The sequence below is a fragment of the Pleurodeles waltl genome, chromosome 1_1 (genome assembly GCF_031143425.1).
Source record: "Pleurodeles waltl isolate 20211129_DDA chromosome 1_1, aPleWal1.hap1.20221129, whole genome shotgun sequence".
Taxonomy (NCBI): Eukaryota; Metazoa; Chordata; class Amphibia; order Caudata; family Salamandridae; genus Pleurodeles; species Pleurodeles waltl.
The window spans coordinates 834,512,744-834,538,608 of record NC_090436.1 but is presented as its reverse complement, the minus strand read 5'-3'; the positions used below and the strand labels follow the sequence as shown (position 1 = coordinate 834,538,608).

Sequence of the window (25,865 nt, the reverse complement as noted above, 5' to 3'; positions counted from 1 at the left end):
ACAGAATAGCAGACTGGTCTTTGGTTTGTATTCTGAATTGTCTGGATCTGATTCATATCTGAGTTGGCTTCAACATCTTGGTGGAGGATTGGCGGTTCGGATTGGCGATCTCCCCGCCCCTCACTCCTGCCTTCGTGTGGGGGGGCGACGGCACTCTGTGAGCTGGACGAGCCCCTCATGGACGGGCCCCTCCCCGACTGGGAGCTGGGGCTGTCGTGAGTATCTGTCACTTTCGTGGTCACCCTCGGTCTGCTTTGTTTCTTTTGTTTTGGGGTGGAGGGGAGTTTTGTTGAACAGGGGGGATGTGCTGGAGTTGTTTCCGTCTTCGCTTATCCATGGAATTGCGGATTATTTTTATTTATGCTATTCCTCTTAGCCTGCTCTTCTTTCTTGTTATGTTTTTTCTTTGTTTGTGCTGGCATACTGATGTTCCTTCCCCCCATCTTCCTGGCCCCACTGCAGTACCTCGTTCGGACTTGCCGTTGTTGGCCTATAGCTATTCGCCACCTGCTGGAATTTTGTGTGGATACTATGGTTTCTGTACCACTTCCTTCCCCCTTTTGTTCTAAGTGCATACATTTTTCATGTTTCAGTATTTTGCTATACATATCTGCTGAGGTTTAGTTTACCATGTGCGATTACGTATGTTAGATGACAACTGGTGGAGTTGTCTCTGTACGCAGCGTGAGGCGCTGTGTAGCCACTGCTTCCAAGAGGAAAGGGTGGGTGCGCAAGGTGGGGGCATCTCCAGCCGTTGGGGCAGGGGAGGAATACTCTGGCCAGAGTGGGTGGTAGTTGTCCACCCCAGTTGTATGGGCAGGTGGTGCCCGGGTGTTGTTGAGTGGTAGTTCTCCACTCTAGCGGAGCGGCAGGTGGTGCCAGGCTCTTCCATGTGTCTCTGTTCCTTGTTACATTGAGGCTCTATGTTTGACATGTGCTGTGTATAGGGGTATTGTTTCTCTGCATATCGTCTGCGACAGGACGTTGTGTGCCGGTTGCGAATGATGTGTGCAGGAGGGTATTGTTTGGACTGACGGTTTGCATACATTTTCTTAAATCACGAAGGATGAATGCACTGATATAATGAGATAGGTTGGTAGGTTCCTGGTTGACATGACTGACATAAAATACAATATAGGGTGTATTGACATGCGTATAAACTGACAAGTAGGCTGCTACTATACCAGGACCCGGAGGGAGTACGTGACAATCTCACTACAGTGACTAGTGACCACAATTGCCTTAGTGACCTCCTGCACATCATATTCTGCAGTTCACACACACCAGCGCCAGGGTCGGGAGGCACTGCGATCTCTCAGGGCAAGAACCTGTTTTGTGTTATGTTGTCCTATGTGTGTTTGCGTGCGCAGTTCACCGCCTCTGCCTCACCTGTGTGTTAACCGCCGTGGACACGGTACGGGTTCTAATCTCATACAGCCGCCCCCTGCCTTTGGGCAGGATAGCAAGGGTGTCAGATTCTTAACTTTTTCTCCTGACTTTTCTGTCTGCCGGTGGACACTGTCATTCAGCACCTTTGGCACTATTGTTTTTCAGCTTGTGCATGCTTAAAAGAACAAGACGGATTGTATTGTGGTATGATTGAGGACAAGCTACCTGCTTCACTAATAACAAACGCGGTTGACAGTGGTGATCTGAGTGCGTGTGGGCACCCATTGTTGTTCCCTATGTGTCTTTGGGTAAGAGCGGTATAGCCTGCCGACATCCTTGTGTTTCCTAGTGTGATCGAATTGTCTGTATTGCCTTGTAAGGGACAGGGCCGATTTGCCCATGGGGAACCCCATTAGTAAGGACCACCTGAATACTCACCAACCAACACCCCCAAGGGGCTCACCTGCATATCAAGTTGCTGTTAAACAAGACCTTCACACATTAATGTTCCTTGACAAATGGCACAGACTGACTGCCAAGACACCAGACTTACAGTTACCTAAAAATGGCACACATGACCTGAATAAGTTGTCATACTTGAGGCAGCTGTTGATTTTAAAAGGGCGCAAGATTAGGAATTTGGAATGGGACGCTTACTACGCGTGGGACTTAAATGTCAGGGAACTTAGAGTAACGAATGATGTGAAAGACAAAGTTCATAAAGAATTGGTGGTGTTGAAAGATGGATTTTATTTGCAGAGAAAGCGGAATTACAGTAGGGTGGAGTGGACAGATAAAACGCTTGAAGTGGTAGGAGCATTCCCATGTCTTCCTGTGGTAAGTGCACCATCACAGGAACACAGTGTACAGGGCATGAAAGAGGAAGAGACAGAGGACCCACTTATGGAGGACATACTGATGGGAAGGTTAGGGTATGCAAATAAAGTGGGATCAGAGGGAATAGTACAAAGTACGCACTCTTTGACAAGGACACGACCTCCTGAGCTATCCTCGGCTCAGAAGGCTGCAGCCCGTGGGCTGGCACAGGGTTTGGTAAAAGAGGAAGTAGTTAAAATAGACCTTGAAGCGGTGACGGACTATCAAGTGCTGAAAGAGATAAAAGAGGACGCAGCCCACATTTCTCGTAAAATGAGCACGGATAGTGAAGGATTACTCGCGCAAGCAGCAAAGAAAGGCAAAGGGCCATCCTTGCTGAAAACACATTGGAGGCAGCAGTTTGAAAATTCATCCTGGGACAGTAGTCAAGGGATACAAGAGTTGCACAAGGTCATATGGGAAATATGCTTCTTTACACACCACACGCAACACAACATTGATATCCTGACAATGTTTTTAGAAACAGCTCATAGAAGGGGCAGCCTCCCAGGTGCACAGTCTTAGGACAATACATTGTACAATACACCGTCCTATTCCCCTGGCACACCGGAAAAGAAGTTCCTGAGATCAGACAGTAAACAGTGTTGTGCTATCCTAGAAGATCTCATTGATAAAAGGAAAAATATTTCAGATGTAGAAGCAGGGCACACAGTGAGGAAATACTGACCTTATCACGTGCAGAGCTGATGGCCCTAGCCCCAGAGGTACACAAAAGATATTCACACCACACCAACAGCACGGGTCCCCTTCCACCAGGTTACAGTTGGGATACTTCTCAATTGAGTTTTACAGATGCAGAATTGCAAGTGTGGGATAACGATAAATTGTCTACAAAATTGGAGTACGCAATACTGAGACTACAAAGATGGAAAGAGTTGCTAGAAGGGTTAAATACAGCCCAGATCCTCAAGGACTTAGAAAAAGAAAGATTCAGAACCCGTAAAAATACTACCCCTGAGGGAAATACCATTGCCCCCTATAGGAGAGGAAGGCCATACACCGACATATGTATACAAACCCTGGAATAGGACTGATATGTTTTCCTTTACCAAAGACTTCCCTAAATTATGAGATGAACCACACAAGTGGTACACAGAAATGAATAGGATAGTAGTCATGGGAGAGATGCTTTGTGTGAGAAAAGAGGGCTGATTGCAGAGGCCCCATAACTTTTTGCCCCCATTTTCCTCTTTTTGCTGGTGTTTTCCTGACTTTGATGGTGCCCTGGGTACTGCTAACCAGTCCCAGGGCCTGTGCTCTGTGTAAAATGGATATGCAAATTAGGCTAATTATAATTGGCTAAGTTAACCTACCTATAAGTCCCTAGTATATGGTAGGGCATGCAGGTTTAGGGACCACAGCATAGGTGGTGCACACCTAGGTGCACTGCTGAGGTGCCCAGTGTCATTTTAAAAGCAAGCCTGCCTTGCTGGCTGCTTTTAAATTAAAGTTATATGCAAATTCGACTTTGGAATTAAAGGTACTTCCAAAGTCTTAAACTACCTTATTTTTACATATAAGTCACCCCTAAGGTGTGCCCTATGTGCCCCTAGGGCTGGGTGCCAAGTAACTATAAGCAGGGACTTTATAAAAATAGATTTATAAGCCCTAGTGAGGTAAAAACAGCCAAATTCGTTTTTCCCTCATCGAAGTAAATGGCCTTCATAGGCTAGAATGGGCAGACTTTATTTTAAATTTTAAAGTCTCCTTAAATGTTACATACCAAGAATTTGGTATCAAATTAATTGTTGTAATAAATCCCACAACTTCCAGTTGTTGGATTTAATATAACTTGTTCAGGTAAAAAGTTTAGACCTTACCTAAAAAGTTGCCAATTTCAGCTCTGCATTGTTTTTGCTGCTGTGCTCTGATTGGCCAGCCTGCAGCAGCTTCTGCCAGGCTGCCTTGATGAGGTGTGAAGTGGCCTGGCTTCACACAAAGGAATGTGCTTGGGGGAGAGAATCTCCCCTCAGCAGATGGTGAGGCAGGAAGGGGGAGGGCTGCCAAACTGGTCTTCAAAGGCAGAGAAGGACATTTGCAGCACCCAGCAACATCCCCACATCCTGCAACCCCAGACAATTAGGTGCCCCCTTGATTAGATTAGGAGAGGGCAGGAGAGGGGTGTGTTTATGATTTTTAGCCACACCAGTGGGTGGGCTCAGCCAGATGTAACCTCCAAAAATCAGATTCATCCATGTTGGATTTTTAGAGACTGTTGCCTTCTGGGATAGATTTTTGCCACACTTCCCAGGAAGTGGTCATCACAGGGGGACGACCCTGTCCCTGATTGGAGAACCAGGGCCCCCCTGCTTTTCACCCAGGAGCAAGGATAAAACTGGCAGACCTGCACCCACACCTCAGATCCCCACCAAATTTCAAGAAGAAAGAACTTAAGGAGAAGAAGGACTGCCCTGCTGGACCCCTGGCCTGCACCTGGAACCTGCACTCAGAAGGACTGCACCAGCTGCACACTTGGGCTTCACCACAAGAAGGACTTTGCCTGGCTTCAACTGGTTCAAGGAGGGACCTGTTTGCTACAGGTGAAAAATTGCTAACCAGAGTCCCCTGCACCAACTCCTGAAGAAAGCGACCAACTGACCACTGTCCAGTGGCCAAAAAGGAGTTTGCGCCAGGTGCATTCTGGGAGTTGAAGTCCGCACCCCCCAAGGACCATCACAGAACTTCTGGACCCTTGGGGTGAGCTGTGGACCCCAAAAGAACCTTAAAAGAACATCTGGGTGAAGCCCCAGAGGTTTGGAGAAGATTTGACAAATTTTGTAAAAAAGCTCCAGAGAGGGACCGACCCGCCGCGGAAATTCTAGCCGGCTTGCCTCAACCGCGACCCGGCCTGACTTCGTGGTTCGTCCCGGTAAAGAAAAACATCCGAAAAAGAGACTAAGTCCGAAGGTAAAAAGTTGACCGGGACCTCCCAGCCATCGTATCCGAGAAGGGCTCCACGGACGTCGGATCAAGATCCAGGTCTACCCCGGTCGAAGGATTTTCATCTTGAAAAAACGACTAAGTCCGAAGGTAAAAATCACCACCGAGGAAACCCACATCGCGTATCCGGACAAGGGCTCCAGGAGGTCGGATTCAACTGGCAGGTTCGTCCCGGTGAAGAAAAACTTCAAAATAAAGACTAAGTCAGAAGGTAACTTTTTAACCGAGGCCTCCCGCGACTTGTAGCCGAGCAGGGCTCCATCGCGGTCGGCCTGAAACTTTGACTTTGCCCCGGTCCTGGTGCAACCAGATGACCCGATTGGCGCTTTTTGTTTCTAAGCGCTAGAAAAATAATAATTATTTAAAAATTCATATCTCCGGTTCCCCTGAACCGATTTTAATTGTTTTTGTGTCATTTTAAGGATAAAAATATAAACTATTTTTATAAATTGGTTTTGGATTTTTAAACTGTTTCCTGTGTTTTATTTGATTACTGTTTTGTGATATTTGAATGCTTTACACTTTGTCTCCTAAATTAAGCCTTGACGCTCGTTGCCAAGCTACCAAGGGTTGAGCTGGGATTAATTTACTGAGACCTAACTGTACCTATGTGGAGGTTAGTGGCTTGTTGCTAGGTGTAGGTACCTACCTGCCCTACCAATAACCCATTTTCCAACACTTTGGATGGATTTGAACATGTTATTTAGTATAATAATACCAATAGACTTATGGGATGATTGCAAGAAGGTGGTAGGTTGGCCAACAGAGGAACCGGAAAGGGGTAAGGGAGGAGCACCAGGAGGCGAGGTAGAGACAGTAAGAGAAAAGGTGATCAAGTATATACGAGATAAGGTACCAGAAGACAAGGTAGATTGGTTGAAAATAATACACACAAAACAGGAGAAAAATGAGAGCGTCACTAGTTATTATGACCGCCTCCTCCAGGTATACCAGCAGAGTAGTGGAATGAAGAACCCAGTGGGGGAGGCAATGCCGGCTTTTGTGACCAATTTTGTGTATGGACTGCAGCATCCCATCCAAACTCATTTACAGACGTCCTTTGTATGCTGGCAACAGGAACCCATTGACAAAGTGTGAGCAGCGGCAAGGTACTGAGCGGACTATCTAACAAACATACAAAAGGCATATGAGGATAAGTTTAAAAAGGATAAGGTTAAGTTAATGGTTGCCCAGGAACAGTTCTGCAGCAATAGCCAGGGCAGGGGGAGAGGAAGGGGCAGGCGTAGCGGACAAGGTGAACGAGCATCCCCTACGATCCCACCAGGTTCCACCTGTTTACACTGTAACCAACAAGGATACTGGAAAGCAGATTGTCCCCTCTTAGCCAGAGGACATAGAGGTAGGGGCCAATAGAGACAACAACAAGGGACACAACAACCACCTCCGCCTTACACAAATAACGTATATGATGCGCCTACCAATGACCCGGCTTGTGCGGGATGGGATACATATAAAGATATACCACAGGCACCCCAGGGGGGGCACGGGTTCCCATATCCACCTCCCCCTGAGATGCACTTCACAGGCCCGGCACTATCAGTTGACCAAGAAGGCCCATATGTGGATGGGACGGTATTAAGCAAAACAGTGCCATTCCTAGTTGACACAGGAGCTACAAGATCAATGCTGAAAGCATCTGATGTACCGAACCACCATTATCAAGAACACAGATAACAGATGTAGGGTTGACTGGACAACCTATGAATGAATATCTCACTCAACCACTACAATTCAAGGTAGACCCTATCACTGTAAACCACCAATTTATTTTGGGTAGACACTGCCCAGTCAATGTGCTAGGTAGGGACCTCCAATGCAAATTAAAATGTGCCATCAGTTGCTCACCCAAAGGGCTATTGAATGGTATAACACTGCAGGCTTTCATGAGATGTGATCCAGAAGGAAAGGTGCAAGAGCAGGGTCTCCCACAGGAATTTCAAGACTCAGTTCCCAGTGAAGTTTGGGCAAAATGGCCCAATGACGTGGGGAAAATATTAGATTACCCCCCAGTGCAAGTGACACTGCACCCTGGAGCAGGTGCCACTATACAAAATAACGAAAGAAGGGGAGGAGGGTATAGCCCCAGTAATAGAAGACCTGCTGAATAAAGGAATACTTAGGGAGAAATGAAACAGTCCCTGCAATACTCCTATTCTCCCTGTGAAAAAGGCAACGAAGGGGCCAAATGGGGCCTCGGTGTTCAGATTTACTCAGGATCTTAGGGAGCTTAATAAAGCAACTATACCATCATTCCCTGTAGTTCCCAACCCAGCCACCATTCGATTTAACATTCCCAGTACCGCCATTCACTTCACCATCCTGGATCTCAGTAATGCTTTTTTCTCAGTGCCCTTTCATAGGGAATCTCAGGGGTTATTCTCATTTGCATTCAAATTGAAACGTCTCATATATACAAGACGTCCTCAAGGGTACTGGGACAGCCCCTTAGTATTCTCGGACACCCTAAGAACAGATCTGGCATTGTTGCACCTACCAGGGGGGTCAACCTTGGTACAATACATTGATGATTTGTTGTTAGCCTCACCATCACGGGAAGCGTGTGTCCAGGACACAGTGGCCCTACTATGTCACTTGGCGAGAAAAGGACATAAGGTTTCCCCAAAGAAGTTGGAGTTTTGTCAATCTACAGTTAGATACCTGGGACACGAGCTGTCCCCAGGGTCCAGGAGATTGCTACCGGATAGGATAGTAACAAAAACTCAGCACCCAAGACCAAAAACACAAAAGGAGGTGAGGGCTTTCCTTGGGGTGGCAGGTTATTGTAGACACTGGATACCGAATTTCTCCCTGATTGAACGACCACTTTTGAACTTAACACACAAGGATGTGCCAGACAAAGTACCATGGCCCGAAAATTGTGAGGAGGCTTTCCAGAAATTGAAAAGGGAGTTGTGCGCAGCACCAGCGTTAGGCCTCCCAGATTACACCAAGGACATTCACTTATTCTGCCATGAAAAAGGAGGCTGCTCCCTAGGGGTTCTGGCACAAAAACATGGCACCTTCTACCGCCCAGTGGCTTACTATTCGGCCACCTTAGAGCCAGTAGCAGCAGGTCTTCCCCCATGTCTGAGGGTGGTAGCAGAAGCCTCCTTAGCAGTAGAACAATCAGAGAACCTTGTTCATGCCCACAGCCTTGTGTTACTTGTCCCATATGCAATTGACACATTACTAACAACAACCAAGACTGAACACTTGACAAACGCTCACCTCTCACAATACGAGCTGACACTGCTGGCACCACACATAATGATTAAGAGATGCACCACATTGAATCCCTCCTGCCTGTTGCCTACGGAACAGGATCACGATGAGCCCTTGTAGGAGGTTGGCCTGGCTTATAGTGGGTACCTTGTGCTTACACCTTGTGCCACGTCCAGTTATCCCTTACTAGTAGATTAGTAGTGTTCTAGCATCTTAGGCTGATAGAGGTAGCTATAGCAGAGCAGCTTAGGCTGAACTAGGAGAAGGCAAAGCTCCTACTATACTACTTATATCACTTATCACTATCTCACAACAATACTCAGAGTTATTAAAAATAAAGGTAGTTTATTTTAGTGACAATATGCCAAAAGTATCTCGGAGGATATACTCCCTTAGGAGGTAAGTAATATACACAAAATATACACACAAACCAAAATCAGGTAAGTAAACAGTTAGAAAAGTAGTGCAAACTCTGTAGAACACAATAGAATGCAATAGGATACAATAGGCCTAGGGGCAACACAAACCATATACTCCAAAAATGGAATGCAAACTACGAATGGACCCCATGCCTAGTGTAGTGTGGAGAGGGTCGCTGGGAGTGTAAGAAAACACTAAGGTTGTCCAAGATACCCCACCCCAAGGCCCTGAAAAGTAGGAGAAAAGTTAGCCTACTACCCCAGAAAGACACTAAAGTTGAGATAGGGGAGTCTGCAAAGACAACAACTGACTGCAAAGCACTGAAGATGGATTCCTGGACCTGAGGACCTGCAAAGGAAGGGGACCAAGTCCAAGAGTCATGCAAGTGTCCAGGGGGGCAGGAGCCCACTAAACCCCGGATGAAGGTGCAAAACGGCTGCCTCCGGGTGCAAGAAGCCAAAGATTCTGCAACAACATAAGGTGCCAGGAACTTCTCCTTTGGTCAGAAGATGTCCAACGGCGTGTTGGAGGATGCAGAGTTGTTTCCACACAGAAAGACCGCAAACAAGCCTTTCTAGCTGCAAGAGTCGTGGTTGAAGGTTTTGGGTGCTGCCAGGGCCCAGGAAGGAGAAGACTGAAGGGGCGCTCAGCAATACAGAGAGCCCATGCAGAAGCAGACAGCACCCGCAGAAGCACCTGAACAGGCGTTCAGAAGATCTGAGCATGGAGGTCGTCTCAGCACAACAAAGGGGGGTCCCACAAAGTCGGAGTCCAACTCAGCAAGTTGGGCAATGCAGGACGGAGTGCTGGGGACCTGGGCTATGCTACGCACGAAGGAAGTCTTGCAAAAGTCTGGGGAAATTGCCCTGAACAACCTGGGGGCACCTTGGCTAGTGCCAGGGTGCCTTCACACTAAGTAACTTTGCACCTAACCTTCACTAAGTGAGGGTTAGACATATAGGTGACTTATAAGTTACTTAAGTGCAGTGTAAAATGGCTGTGAAATAACATGGACGTTATTTCACTCAGGCTGCAGTGGCAGTCCTGTGTAAGAACTGTCTGAGCTCCCTATGGGTGGCAAAAGAAATGCTGCAGCCCATAGGGATCTCCTGGAACCCCAATACCCTGAGTACCTAGGTACCATATACTAGGGAATTATAAGGGTGTTCCAGTGTGCCAATCAGAATTGGTAAAATTAGTCACTAGCCTGCAGTGACAATCTTAAAAGCAGAGAGAGCATAAACACTGAGGTTCTGGTTAGCAGAGCCTCAGTGATACAGTTAGGCACCACACAGGGAACACATACAGGGCATACTTTATGAGCACTGGGGTCCTGGCTAGAAGGATCCAAGTGACACAGGCAAAAACAAACATACATACAAGTAAAAAATGGGGGTAACATGCCAGGCAAGATGGTACTTTCCTACAGCCCTCCATAGACAATTCCTTCCATGATTGTATTATGGCAGTCGACAAACACACCAAAGTGAGGCCAGACCTCAGAGACACCCCACTCCCTGAGGCTGAAGGGTATTTGTTTGTTGATGGTTCATGCATTAGGGACCACACAGGGATGTTACAAGCTGCCTATGCTGTGGGAACAGCCAAGAGGTTACTAGAAGGAGTATGGCTACCCACAATTAAAAGTGCCCAGGCAGCAGAATTGATAGCACTCATCAGAGCATGCAAACTGGCAGCAGGAAGGGCAACAAATATTTACACTGACAGCCAATATGCGTTTGGGGTCACACATGATTTTGGTCAGCTGTTGGCAATGAGGGGGTTCCTCACCTCAGCAGGCCAACACATACAACATGCCTCATTGATTGTTGCCTTGTTGCAAGCTCTACTCTTGCCCAAGAAAATTGCAATTGTGAAATGTACAGCTCACACCTCTGTGAAAGATTAAGTTTCCATGGGAAACACATTTGTTGACAAAGCAGCACAGAGAATAGCACTAAGTGGGTGTGAATACCAAATGGTCCAAGTCACACCTACCATAATAGCTAAGGAAGAAAGCACATATTTTGATCCAAAAAGTGTTCAACAGCAGGCTGAAGAATTGGGACTAGCAGACTGGGAAAGGGGTGGTTGCCAGAAAAATGTGGAGGGTGTCTGGGTGGGACCAAACAGTAGCATATGTTTACCATCCTCATTACTTTCCTCTATGGCACGCCTTTTCCATGGCCCCCACATGTGGGCAGGGATGGAATGATACGACTGTTTTCACAGTGTTGGTTTAATACCAAATTTCGGCAATGTGCAGAACATTTATGTTAAAAGTGCACAGTTTGTGCACAATACAACACCGGAAAGGGTACACCAACTTCTTCAGGCCACTTCCCACCACCACATGGACCCTTTGAAAGGGGAAACACCTGGAAGAACGAGTCCGGAACCACGAAGTTGTGAAAAACAAAAGCGAAACAATGCTTTCCTTTTCCACAACTTCCTGGTTTTGGTACCTTAACCACGCATGTCTGAACAACGTACATGTGTGGTTAAGGTACAGAAGAAGGGAGTCGGAGTCAACGCGGTGAAGGAGGAGGAAAGTTGGGCTGGTACTGGGGCAGTTTTTTTGGGGGGTGGGGTGGTGGGGGGCTCGGGGTGATTAGGGTTTAGGGGGGCAGGGTTTAGGTCTAAGGGGTAGGTTGAGGAGTTGGGGTTTTTGGGGCGGGGTGGGGACTTGTGGTATTTTTTGTTTTTGGGGTGGGGTGGGGAGCTGGGGGTGATTAGGGTTTAGGGGGCTCATGGTTTAGGTTTAAGGGGTGGGGTGGGGGGCTGGGGTGGTTTAGGTTTTAGGGGATGGGGGTTGGGGTTCTGGTAATTTTGGGGGTGGGGGATGGGGTTGTTGTGGGGATTGGGGGTCGCAGTAATTTTTGGAGGTGGGGGCTAGGGGGGAAGCATTCTTGATTGTGCATGCTGATTGCTAATGCCTTTATCAGGAATGCGTTTACAACGGTAACATCGTTGTAAACGCATTTGTGGTAAAGGCATTAGTGGTTAGAATGAGGTCGTTGTTCCGACCTCGTTGTTGAGCCACGGGTGTTTGAAGCACCCGTGATTCTGACATATAACCCTTTGAAAGTCTTCAAATTGATTTTATTGAGATGCCCCCGTATACAAAATAAGATAAGTTTTGGTGATAGTTTGCATGTTCAGCAAATGGACTGAGGCATACCCCACCAAGAATTGTGATGCACAACAGTGGCGAAATACCTTTTAAAGGAGCTGATGCCGCGTTTTGGGGTGCCGACTCTTTTAAGTTCAGACAATGGACCAGGATTCATTTCACAGGTTATTCTGGGCCTTTGCAAAGGGTTAGGGATAACACAAAAGTTACATTGTGCAAAGAACAAAATGGCGAAGATATGCGCAGTAACTGAACTGTCTTGGATTGATGCATTACCACTGGCACTACTTGCTATAAGGAGTACCTCTGACAGAGTCACAAAATTGAGTCCCCAAGAGGTGATATTTGGGCGCCCCATGAATATACCAGGCCACATGTCAGTTGCCCCAATGGCAATAACAGATGATCTTTTGCTACAATATTGCAGAAAAATAACCAAGACATTGTGTTATCTCCACCTTCAGGTGCTGCAGGCCCTGCCCGAAGAAGGAACACCGTCAGAGCACGGACTACAACCTGGCAACTAGGTGTGGGTCAAGGCCCACACTAGAAACCATTGTCTTCAACGACGGTGGAAGGGACCCTACCAAGTCCTGTTGACAACAGTCACAGCGGTCAAGTGTGAGGGTCTCACATCCTGGATGCACAGCTCACACACCAAGAGCGCCACTGGACCAGAGGACATCCAACCACCACCTGCGGTGCCCATGAAGATTTCACTGTCACCGAAGGGGTACAACCATCGCTCAACAAGTAACACAAGACAACACTGACAGGACTGCTCGTGCCGCCCCCTACAGGAGTCAGGAGGAGCAAGCGGGTCCTGCGGTGGCTCTTCACAGGACTGCTCATGCTGCGCTCCTACAGGAGTCAGGAGGTGCAAGCGGGTCCTGCAAGGATTTCTTCATAGACTGTTTGTGCTGCACACCTCGGAGGAGAAAGGGTGCAAGCGGGTCTTACCTGTATATATTCATGAAGTACCAAGAGTGGTTTCAAGTGCTAGTAACCTCTGACACCACTCTGTGAGGTACCAAGACGGAATAGAAAAATAAGTGGACCAACATACAAGAACAAACATTGTGACATTTATTATATTGGAAGAATAATAATGCATAGTAGAAGGAGAGAAGAAAGAAAATGGCCTGTGGTACTGACTGTCATATGTACCCCAGTTCCAGCAATAATAGTGACAATTGTATTGATACTATATGAAAAAGAAATACAAGTACCATTTCTAGACCAAGAACATTATGTGAATGAAAGTGGAAGTGAACAGGGGATTGTGAAAACAGAACACAAAGATAACACCGGCCTGGTGGAAAGGGTGGGGAACAGGGAAAGAGTGAAATGGGACAAAGATGGGGACACTTACCGTGATAATGCATTTGTACAAATGGTTACATTATATCAGGAACTGGTAAATGTTTCAGATTGCTATATTTGCACCCACCTGCCCACCACTACCCAGGGGATGACAAATTATACACACATTCCCCTTAGCCAGTACATTTCATGTAATATAGTAAGGAATATATTGGAGAAATAGACAAAGGCGAAGTAAGGTCAGAAAAGGAAAAAAAGGGTAAGGAAGGAAAAAGAGGGGGGAAAAGAGAAAGTGAAGAATAGAAAAAGGAACGTGGTAGAGTATGTGACAAATTAATACCGAAACGAGGAGAGAAGGAACTCCTGGACGCATTTAACATAGAAAGGGACAAGAGCTATGCACCAGGAGAGGCTTACACAGGAATGACAATACCATCCCTTCAAATACATGAGATGAAAACAGTGCCATGGTGCAATAGATACAGAAAGGGCAGCATCCCAGTGATAAACGCATTATATAGTCAAATATGCGCAGCTCTAACATCAGAAAAATGCACCAGCATAGATATCCCTGACAACAGCAGCATGGATGTGGGGGTCAGTGCCTGCTCCAAATACTCCACTCTGGCCCAAAGACACAAGGGAAAAAAAGGTTTGTCAATAGGCATCTCAGCCCCAAGGGGAATATTCTTTGTATGTGCGACATCTGCATACTTCAGATTGCCAGCAGGGTGGCAAGGCACCTGCTATTTAGCGTTTGGATTACCTCGCATGTTACACGTGACAGATCTGTCCAGGGTAATGAAGGAAGCACCCCAAGGAACACGCAGAAGAAGGGCACCCTCTTGGATAGATAGAGCAATAGCAGTGGAAGGAGTATTGGTGCCGCCATTTGGGATCATTCATTCGGTACATCAAATACACAGATTAGTAGACTTAGTGGAAAGATTGGCAAGTTCTACAACAGCAGCCCTGGGGAATATCAGTGAGGAACTTACAGACCTAAGAGTTGTTGTGATACAAAATAGACTTGTGTTAGACATCATTTTGGCAAAGGACGGTGGTGTATGTCACGTGATCCACCAAGAATGCTTCATATATATACCGGATAACAGTGGAAATGTAAGGAAGGCAATAGGAGAAATGGAGAAAATAGAAAAGGGAGCAAAGGAAGTGTCGGTCTTGACAGACATGGGGGGAATACTGAGTGACATTGCCGCATGGTTCCGTGGTTGGGGATCATGGCTGATAGAAGCATTGGTGGGGGGAATAGTGGCATTAATAACATTGTGTGTGCTGATAAGTGGTTGTCCTTCCTGCCTGACTATGTTGATGAAGAATATCTGTCACAGGGATACTTCGCATACCTGCAAAGGACGGTATGAGGATGATGCCAGGGAGGGTACCTCAGTTGAAATGACACCCATCCATCATGATACTTAGGTTGTCATTGAGTATCAGAGGGCGGAATGTGGAATCGCTTTTCTCCTTGGTGCCAACTTGGGCCTAGCGGGCCCTGTGATCCACAATGACAATTGGGCCTGCTTCTGTTGAACACCGTATAATGCTTGATTAGCTAGGCCTTTGAGATGTGTTTATCTCTCTTGGAATGCATTATACTGCAAGGCTTGCTAACTTTACAGCCATCATGAGACATCACTGCATGCTAGCTTGAGCAATCCTCACTTTCAAAAGAACTAACGTATGCACTTATTGTTCCTATTTCGCTTAATATAGATGTATCACGCGCTATTAGATTCATAGGACATATTGTGCAAGTTCCTTGTCTATCATCTTAACCCTTATATGGAGCGTTATGAAGAATAAATGATAAATCACGTGTGCTCTATTGCAAATTTGATCATGTGTCGGTATCAAGAACCAATGAAATGTATTAATGTGCTTGCGGTTTAATTGTATAAAAGATAATGTATTACTTCCTCTTTTAGACTGTTCGAGCTGGACTTAGGCTGCTCAGTCTCCATGTACACGTATTTCTTATTAAAATGTATCTAACAGAAGAGCGGCCTGGTCTTTGGTTTGTATCCTGAATTGTCTGGATCTGATTTATATCTGAGTTGGCTTCAACAGCCCGTTTGTAAATACTGCACGGTGTGGGGGACTTTTCTGCGCTGCCGTAACGTCAGAAAAAATGACACTACGGCGGCGCAAGTGACTTGTATATGAACCCCAATATATTCCCGGGTGGGGAAAACAGACAGCCTTGGGGAGGGCCAAGCCAGCAGTCTGTCTTGGCTCTAAGAACCAAAGCAGGAGCAGAGTCATCAAAAGATGTAAAACAAATATCATGAAAGAATATAATAAGGACTTGAACAACTTTAACATGAAAAAAATAGAATTTCAACATTTCTCAGTGTTTTATGATTATAAAATGGAACTGAGTGAGTTTATTGAAAATAATACTTTTTGGAAACATGAAACATTCAAGAATAACCCCATGCCCTCACAACCTTGCCAGGAGTTACTCAAAACGTGTCAATCTGTCATGTTCTCTATTTATGAAGCCTAAATAATTATTAAATGTGAAACAAGATTAATTTATAGAAGTCATATCTGACATTTCTGTAGAGCATAGAGCCTGTGAAATTGGATGCTTAAGGAAAACAAATCATATTGAAGACATTGATGAGCGGGGGTCACACAATTTGATCAAGGGGAGAAGCTAGGATTTGAGCCCAGGACAACACATTGTGCAGTCTACAGGCTGTAGGTTACGTCCTTTTCTGTCCTATTTAACACCAAAGATAGATTAGACCTTTGTGTTCAGTTATTCAATTATTGTTATTTAATGACTGTTAGTACTTGGAGTTCAATAAATATACCTTAAATAAACCTGACACTATTCACTATTAATTATACGTACATAGTCATAAGATTTAAAGGAGTGCTTTTCTTTGTGGCAAGTTCCCACAGAAGGTGAAGATCAAACACAGTGACAAAACATGCCTGTCTGAAATCAAGCTGCAAGTGTCTGTTTAAGCCCCTGCAACCGAAAGTGCAAACGCCATGGAGGCTCAGAGATGTCTTAGATTTTTACTAAGTATTTAATTGCGGCAGTTGTGACGTTTGTGCAGCCTCTATCCCCCCTCCAGAAGTGGCGCTGCAAGACTTAGACGATGTGCAGCATGTCTTCTGACAGTCATGCTCTCTCTGGCACTGTGACATCCTCACTTTCCACTTCATAAAATCTGAACGGGATATTGTCTCCTGCACCCACACTCCAAATGTTGGTGTGGATAAATCCGCCCAATCTCTATGGTTCCTACTCCTATGACACCTACCCCATTGTCTTGAGATAATGAATGTCACAATCCCACTCACCGCTATCTGCTATGACACGAGGCTGCTGGAGCAGGATATATTTTCATGCATGTGTTTGTAAATTCTGCCCTGTATAGCCCAGGCATTCGGTGTACGCCATGCTGCTCTTGGAATCCGGTGAGTGCAGGGGCGTGAGATGGATCTTGTTCATGCACAGGGTGTATCCAGAAAGGAATTTGAAAAAACACAGCCAGGATAAATAACGCACTTGAAAAAGACACAGAATACAGTAGAAGATTATACTAATAACATGCTCCAATCATACTTTGTTGTTGTAAACCAGTTCCCGTCCAGAAATGTAATTCTGGTGAAAGTAAGAAATTCGTAATGTCCTCTATGAAATGTATTTGCAATGGCGTCTAGAGTATTCCCTTAAGGAAATTTATTTTAATACTTTATGAGGCATAATTATTAGAAAGTCACACTTCTTATGTGTTATATGGCAAGGTGGGGTAAAATGCAATGCTTCTTAAAAAGATGTGGGATTCGTGATGCACATTTTATTTTTGATACTTTTTGAAACGAAATATCTATTTCTAAGTTAAAATTATGCCTTTTATTACCATATACCAATAAAGAAATACTGTGACATAGACAAATGCGCCAACCACTGCTTTGGAAATGATGACCTCAATTCAACATTGAAACACATCTTTATGATTCTCATTTCCCTCGTTTAATGTATTTCTCATTCAATAAAGAGATATCACTGAATTGCTCCTTCTGTGTGATGTCTGGAAACTAGAGCAATGGCAGAAGTTTTAGTTCAGTGATTTTGGGAGAAACATTTGGGTTGCCCACCATGACATTAAAAACTCCTGTCAGCTGCAGTTGACATATGAACTAAGTAATTTGGTTCATATAATTTCCATATGCTGTACCAGGCTATGGTTATAAATCTTTTGAAGTAAATGTCTGAAACATTCTCGACGCTCTTGATTTCCAGCTGTTAACTGGCTTGCAAATCTACTATTATGTAAGAAAATTGTTGCAAGTGAAAATGAAGAATTTTGTATTGAGTAACAAAAATAAGAACATCGACAAATCATTGTAAACATGTTATGTTACAGCAATTTATAAAGTGCTAATGTGACCCAGAAGGGTGTCACAGTGCAAAGATCGAAATATCAGAAAAGCAGATCAAGAATAACAGTACTTTTTCAAAGAGTAGTATTTAGGGCTTTCCTAAGTAGAATTTAAATTGTTTAACAGAAAGAGTATATCTATTCAAGAGGGTGGCGGCCACTAGAGAGAAAGTGTGACCACCAGCTCTCTCTTTCGAGTGGGGGAACAATAAAGATATGGTGCCAGATGTATCAAAGGGTTTTACCCATTTTCTGTCTATGGGTAAATGTGTTCATACATATGGCCCATGGTTCTGTGCAGAATGATTTGAGACATTGGCCCTCATTACAACATTGGCGGTAAATCCCACTTACCTCCATGCAGAAGACCGCCAACACACCGCGGCGGAATACCGCTACAGCTATTACGACCCACAGCCCGGAATCCGCCAAAATCCAGACACCTGCACAAGTCCGCCACACCAAAGGTCAGTGATAAACTGGCGATAAGAAAACCTCCACCGTCACGCCAACAGGAATACACCCACACTATCACGACCCACGAATCCACGCGGCGGTCTTTCAACTGCGGTATTACATTGGCAGTACACACCGCCGCGCTCAAAATGCACACACACTTACAAAACACAACCACATTGGACAATTCCAAATACACACACCTGATACACATACACACACCACTCCCACACACTCAATACAATATAAAACACACACCCACATCACCCACAAACCCCTACGACAACAATTGAGAAAGAAGCCCAGAGAGAGACACCACCATCAACAACACTAGCATCCACAGGCACACAACACCATCACTCACATAACATCCACGCACCTCAGAAAACACCACACAAACACATCCCCTCACACATCACAACACAAACCACCTCACACATCACCCACACCACACCATGGCACCGCAAAGACACCCCAGGTTCTCTGAGGAGGAGCTCAGGGTCATGGTGGAGGAAGTAATCCGGGTAGAACCACAGCTATTCGGATCACAGGTGCAGCACACCTCCATAGCTAGGAAGATGGAGCTATGCCGCAGAATCGTAGACAGGGTCAACGCAGTGGGACAGCATCCAAGAACTAGGGATGACATCAGGAAGAGGAGGAACGACCTACGGGGGAAGTGCGTTCCGTGGTCTCAAGACACCAGATTGCAGAACAGAGGACTGGCAGCGGACCCCCACAACTAACAACATGGGAGGAGCAGGTCTTGGCCATACTGCATCCTGAGGGCCTCGCAGGAGTAGCAGGAGGAATGGACTCTGGTAAGTCAAATCTTAACTATTACATCCCCCACCCTCCCTGCATGCTATCACATACCCCACCCTCACCCTCACCCCCATCACTCCAACACCTCACAAATGTCCCACTATCACAACCCACACATCCCAACACCAAGCCCTGCATGCAACACCAAAGCATGGACACCCATCACCAAAGCATGTCCACTACAGATACCCACACAGACCCCAAACCAATTATCACACAAGGTCCTACACAAGAATGCAAACACTGGAGCACAGGGTCACCCACCCATTGCACACGAAGACACACACAGATGCAATAATCATGCCTTTACACCCCTGCAGGACCCCTACCCAACGTCACTGGACAGGAGGTTCCAGACATGTCCACTCCCCCAACAGAAGAGGCCCACAGTGATGACAGCAGCTCTGTCCAACTGGATCTAGATGACCAGCCCAGCCCATCTGGGACCTCGGAACAGTCGGTTCCCCTGACACTGGCACAAGCCATCACAGAGCCTCTCCCCTCAGGAAACACCAGCACAGCACAGCACCCACCAGCGGGCCCATCCCTCTGTCCCCAGGACACGTCAAACAGCAGTGTGTCCACCACTACAGGGAACCCAGGCAAACCCACCAACCCAAGAAACTCAGGGACCTGGGGGCAGTGGGCACACGGTTCAGGGGTCAGAGGCACAGGAAAACAGGGGAACTGGGAGGACTGCTGTGTGACAGAGGGAGGACAGGCCTAGGGAACCCACTCTCCATGAGGTCCTCTCCAACATCATGGGAGTGTACCATCATTCCCAGGAGATGATGGCAACGGTACTGGCCAACTGTCAGGAGACCCACGGCTGCAGGAGGAACAGTATCTGGGGATCAGGGAGGAACTTAAGTCCATCAACACCACCCTGGTCACCATTGTAGGGGTGCTGAAGGACCTTGTGAACACCAGGAGAGACACTGTGGCACAACAAGGGGCCCCTGACACTAGCCTGGATGATGAATAGCCCACTACTTCCGCCGGCACTAGTGGACAGGAGGCACCGCCACAGGACAACGACACCAGCACCCCACCCCCTGCAGAAGGAGAACCACCCCGCAAACGGTCCCTGAGATCCAGGACAAAGACAGAGAACAATGCCAAGACCCCCGGCAAGAAATGAGACCCCCCCTGAATGTCATCCTTCTGTCCCACCTCGTCACCCTGTCCGTCCATCAACTGCCCTAGCTCCACTTCCTTTGCCCCTTTGGACAATGCACCTGTGAAACAAATAGACTGGACTCTGCCATGGACAATCCTCCACCATCACCCCTGCCCATTTTACAACCCCCTCCACTATTTTGCACTGAAATAAACACCCTTGAATCACAAAGCAAGCTGGAGTCAGTCTGTGCGTTCACAAATGTGTATTTGCAATAACTATGGAATATAGCAATGTCGATTGTATTGTCAACATACCGGTGTAACACAGCTCTAGTCCATGAGGTAATATAGCAGAGGTCACACAGTGGGACCTACATCTGTGAAATGGAAAAGCAAAGTGACAAGTCAAGGTCCATACACTGGGTGAAAGTGACAGACATATGATAGGTCTAACAATTGTATTAGAGGTGTGAGGCAGTGACATCTTCTTACCTGTGTCTCACTGGAAGTATTGTTGGATAACGATTTTTTCTGTTGTCGATATCCTCTTCTTCTGCCTCCTCTTCTTCACTGTCCACAGGCTCCACAGCTGCCACAAGACCTCCTTCTGGACCATCCTCCTGCAGAAAAGGCACCTGTCATCGCAAAGCCAGGTTGTGCAGCATACAGCAGGCCACGATGATCTGGCACACGTTCTTTGGTGAGTAGTAGAGAGAACCACCTGTCATATGGAGGCACCGAAACCTGGCCTTCAGGAGGCCAAAGGTCCTTTCAATCACTCTCCTAGTTCACCCATGTGCCTCATTGTAGCATTCCTCTGCCCTTGTCCTGGGATTTCGCACTGGGGTCAGTAGCCATGACAGTTTGGGGTACCCAGAGTCACCTGCAAATGTCGAGGGACAACTGTTAGACACACACTAACCCTTAGGGCCAACCCCAGACCCAGACAACTATTCACAGGGTACAGGGTCCTTGTCCTCACCTATTAGCTACACACAGTGCCTCTGGAGTTGCCCCATCACATAAGGGATGCTGTTATTCCTCAGAATGTAAGCGTCATGCACAGAGCCAGGAAACTTGCCTTTCACATGGGAGATGTACTGGTCGGCAAAACACACCATCTGCACATTCATTGAATGGTAGCTCTTCTGGTTTCTGTACACCTGTTCACTCCTGCGGGGGGTACCAAGGCCACATGTGTCCCATCAATGGCACCTATGATGTTTGTGGATATGTCCCAGGGCACAGAAGTCACCTTTCACTGTAGGCAAATCCTCCACCAGAGGGAAAACGATGTAGCTGCGCATGTGTTTAAGCAGGGCAGACAACACTCTGGAAAACACGTTTGAGAACATAGGCTGGGACATCCCTGATGCCATGGCCACTGTTGTTTGAAAAGACCCACTTGCCAGGAAATGGAGTACTGACAGGACCTGCACTAGAGGGGGGATTCCTGTGGGATGGCGGATTGCTGACATCAGGTCTGGCTCCAACTGGGCACACAGTTCATAGATTGTTGCACAATCAAGTCTGTAGGTGACTATTACGTGTCTCTCTTTCATTGTCAACAGGTCCACCAGCGGTCTGTACACCGGAGCATGCCGCCATCTCACCACCTGCCCCAGCGGACGTGCCCTATGGAGGAGAACAGCGAGCAGAGGGTCAGCCAACACTGAGGTATTACTAAATGTCATTTGCAAACATTTGTAAATCCGCAATGTGCCTGTTACTGTGTGTATGCAAGGCCTAGCTAGGTGTGACGCAGTTAATATTAATGCCGTGTGGCCCCCTGAAATGGCGTCTGCCTGACCTGTAAGGTGGGACAAGGGGATATGAGGTAACTGCACTGGCGTTTTACACCGTCGGCGGTCGAAGACCGCAGCGCAATCCTGCATTGGTTAACATTGGACCCTATAGGTCCCAGGAGCCAATGACGATGTACGCCGGTGGTGGCGGTACGCTCCGCCGCGGACGTGACCGCCATTTTCTGTCTGTTCACTCACTTGATACCTGACCTTCGACAGGAGAGGACCTACACTGCAAGTGCTGCTGTGACCTCAGTCTGGAAGCGACGATGGCTCATGTGTCTGGGGAAAGGGCCCCTGCCTTCACTTCGGAGGATTTGGAGAAGTTAGTGGATGGGGTCCTCCCCCAGTACACGCTACTCTACGGTCCTTCAGACAAACAGGTGAGTACACTGTGATCTTGCTGCATGGGCAATGCCTGTTTGGAGTGGTGTGGATGGAAGATACATGGGGGGGGGGCTGAGGCCTGCATGTGCGGATGGTGAGTGTATGTGCGTCAGGGCAAGGGTGGGAATGTGGGCCAATGACTGTGACGATCCGGACGGTTAAAGTTTTTCCTTTTCCCCTGTACTATTCCTCTAGGTCAGCGCCCACCAGAAGAAGGATATTTGGCGTGCCATCGCCAAGGACGTCCGGACCCTGGTGATCCACCACAGACGGAGCACCCACTGCTGGAAAAGATGGGAGGACAGTCGCCGCTGGAGCAAGAAGACGGCGGAGGCCCAGCTGGGGATGGCCTCCCAACGTGGGAGGGGTGCCCATCGCACCATGAACCCCCTGATGTTCCGGATCCTGGCGGTGGCGTATCCGGAGTTGGATGGGCGCTTGATGGCATCACAGCAGCCACAAGGGGGTGGGTACTGTCACATCCATCTGACTCTGCGCGCATTACGAGATGTATGGGTGGGGGAGTTGGGCAGGCTATGTGGCACCCCAACCCCACCAGTGGTAAGAGCCATCTACACCTAGTCAGACTCCTGTGACTTCCATGTGTACAGCAATCGGGCACAGGCCTTGTACCCCATGGGCATGTGATTAATCTAGGAACTCTAAGTGCATGGCGTAGTGCAGAGGGCTGCTGTGTCTGTAGTGTCCACCAACGGTAGTGGTATTGCATGCACTGAACACATATTTCTTCTGTCTTTCCCCCACCCTTTTTGTAGTCTCCCTGTTCTTGTGTGCAATAGCATCATCAGGCAGAGGAGCAGTGGCACCGGAGCAGGAGGGAGCTGCATCCCACTTGGACCTGGAGGGCAAGACAATGGAGTCTGAAGCCACCAGTGGGACGGAGGGCGAGGGGAGCTCCGCAGAGAAAATCGCCACCTGCACCGCCACATGCACCGCCACCAGCACCGCAGTCACTGAGCCCACCACAAGCACCGCAGTCACTGAGCCCGCCACCAGCACCGCCGCCACAGAGCCCGCCACCAGCACCGCTGCCACAGAGCCTGCCACCAGCACTGCCACCACAGAGCCCGCCACCAGCACCGCTGCAACAGTGTCCGCCACCAGCACCGCCACCACAGGGTCCGCCGCCAGCACCGATGCCACAGAGGCAGCCTCCAGCACCGATGCCACAGTGTCCGCCGCCAGCACCGGCACTACTGACACCGCTGCAAGCACCGCCAGCGGCCTGCGGCATCCTGAGCCAGTGGCACCACCGCAGACATGGCTGCCATCCCCAGTGGTCAGTCGACCGAGCCTGGTGGTCAGTTCCAGAAGCCTGGGCAGCTTCCATGATGCAACACCTTCAGTGGAGAAAGGCATCCACTACCTCAGTCCTTGGCAGGATGAAGCACTCAGGGCACAAAGCCCCCTCCAGAACCAGTGGAGATAGGCATCCACTACCTCAGTCCTTGGCAGGATGAAGCACTCTGGGCACAAAGCCCCCCTCCAGAACCAGTGGAGAAAGGCATCCACTACCTCTGTCCTTGGCAGGAGAAGCACTCTGGGCACTAAGCCCCCTCCAGAACCAATGGAGAAAAGCATCCACCTGAGTGACTGTGGCTTTGTACTCCCCAGGATAAAGCAGTGGGCAAACCACCCACTGGAGAGACTTGAGAGACTGTGGCTTTGCACTCCCCAGGATGCAGCAGTGGGCAAACCATCACTGGAGAGGCTTGAGAGACTGTGGCTTTACACTGCCCAGTATGCAGCAGTGGGCAAACCACCCACTGGAGAGACTTGAGAGACTGAGGCTTTGCACTCCCCAGGATGCAGCAGTGGGCAAACCACCCACTGGAGAGACTTGAGAGATTGTGGCTTTGCACTCCCCAGGATAAAGCAGTGGGCATGGAGCCCGCTCGTGGAGCAGTGGCATTGTGCACTCATCCGGCTGAGGTGCCCCCCCTTCCCTTCCCCCTGAGGTGCCTGTTTCATTTCGATCCAATGCCCCTGCAGTGTTCTCTCCGTTTGAAGTCTGGTATCGAGTGTGGGCCTCGCCCATGCATTTTGGGCCAAGGGGTCAACGGACAATTATTGGTGCACTATCCGTACTAGTGTAGTTGGTGTACATAATTGTATATACTGTATTTCGAGTTTTGACTACTGTTTTTTTGTTTTTTTCATGATTACAATTGTTCAACTAATTTCCTTTTGTCCTTGCATTCTTGATAGGGGGGTGGGGGGATGTCAATGTAATGTAGCATGTATTTGTGTGTATGTTGTTGTGGGTGAGGGTGGGGATGAGGGTGTTGTGTGTTGCATGTGTGTGTGTCACTCTCTTTTCCCTCCCCCCTCCACTGTGTTGTAGGTGCATTACTCACTGTGGTCGTCGCCGCCATCTTTGTTGCTCCTGATAGAGGAGCAGGAATACCATCGCAGGGAGTATTTGGAGTTCTGGCTCCATGGGGTCCTGGTTCCTCGTGGGGTGTGGAGAGGTGAGTGTTTTCCCTTCCAAGTCCTGTTTCCACCATGTTTTTGTTCGCGTTGGTTCCGCCCCAGAAAAGGTGGCAGATTGGCCTCTCATAATAGTGTGGGCAGTATATTGTCTTCCGCCTGGCTGTTGGCGGTAACCGCTGCGCTGTTTGTTTGTACCGCCATGGCGGTCGGCGTGTTAAAGTGGCTGTCTATGTTGGCGGTTTCCGCCACGGTCATGATTCCATTTTTTTCCCAGTGGCCTGTTGGCGGTATTACCGCCGCTTTAACACCGACCGCCAGGGTTGTAATGAGGGCCATAATTTTTACAAATTTACATGGAAATTCTTAGGACCAAGTTTAGAACAGTGCAGTGGGTGAGGCATAAAGTCTAGAACATAATTTGTTTATTGTTGGAAGCAAAGGTATTAGGCACCTATAACGAGTGATGTGTCTGTCTCTATAGTCCAAAATGTTATGAACAGCCATATTCTGAATCATTTGTATTTTAGCATTCAATTTCCTGGTTGGTCCAATGTAAGATTATTCCAATAGTCAAGCCACGAAATAATAAAAGCATGGAAAAACTTGCCTCTGACATTCTAAAGGTAGTAGAGGATGAATCTATTTTAGCAGTTTTAGAAGAAGGGAAGCATGTGGATACAACCTTATTTAGGTTAGATTTGCAGGGAAGAGAAATGTCAATGTTGATGCCTAAATTGTATACTATTATGATGGAAGTAGGTGTTAAAACAAATCAGAAGGCCACCATTCAGCTGGCCAACCTGGTTTGGGTTGCCCAAACACAAGCACCTTGAGTTTTTTCAGAATTAGGTTTTAGGGTGCTGTTATACATCCAACTGGCAACTTTCAAGAGACAACATCCAAAATGTTCTTGTTTGCTGTCAGTAGATCAGTCATAGAGGATGATGAGTTGTGTTTTGCCTTCGTACATTCTGAGTGTTTAGCCAATGGTACATGTGAACTGGACATAAATTACATGTCAAAAATATTGCAATGTCAAAAGTA

General features: G+C 47.5%; 1 protein-coding gene across 1 annotated transcript in view; it reads right to left on the bottom strand.

The window, feature by feature from the left end:
• Positions 1–25,865, bottom strand: part of GDA (guanine deaminase) — a 599,621-nt gene that overhangs the window by 383,644 nt on the left and 190,112 nt on the right. The gene's annotated exons all lie outside the window — the stretch shown is intronic.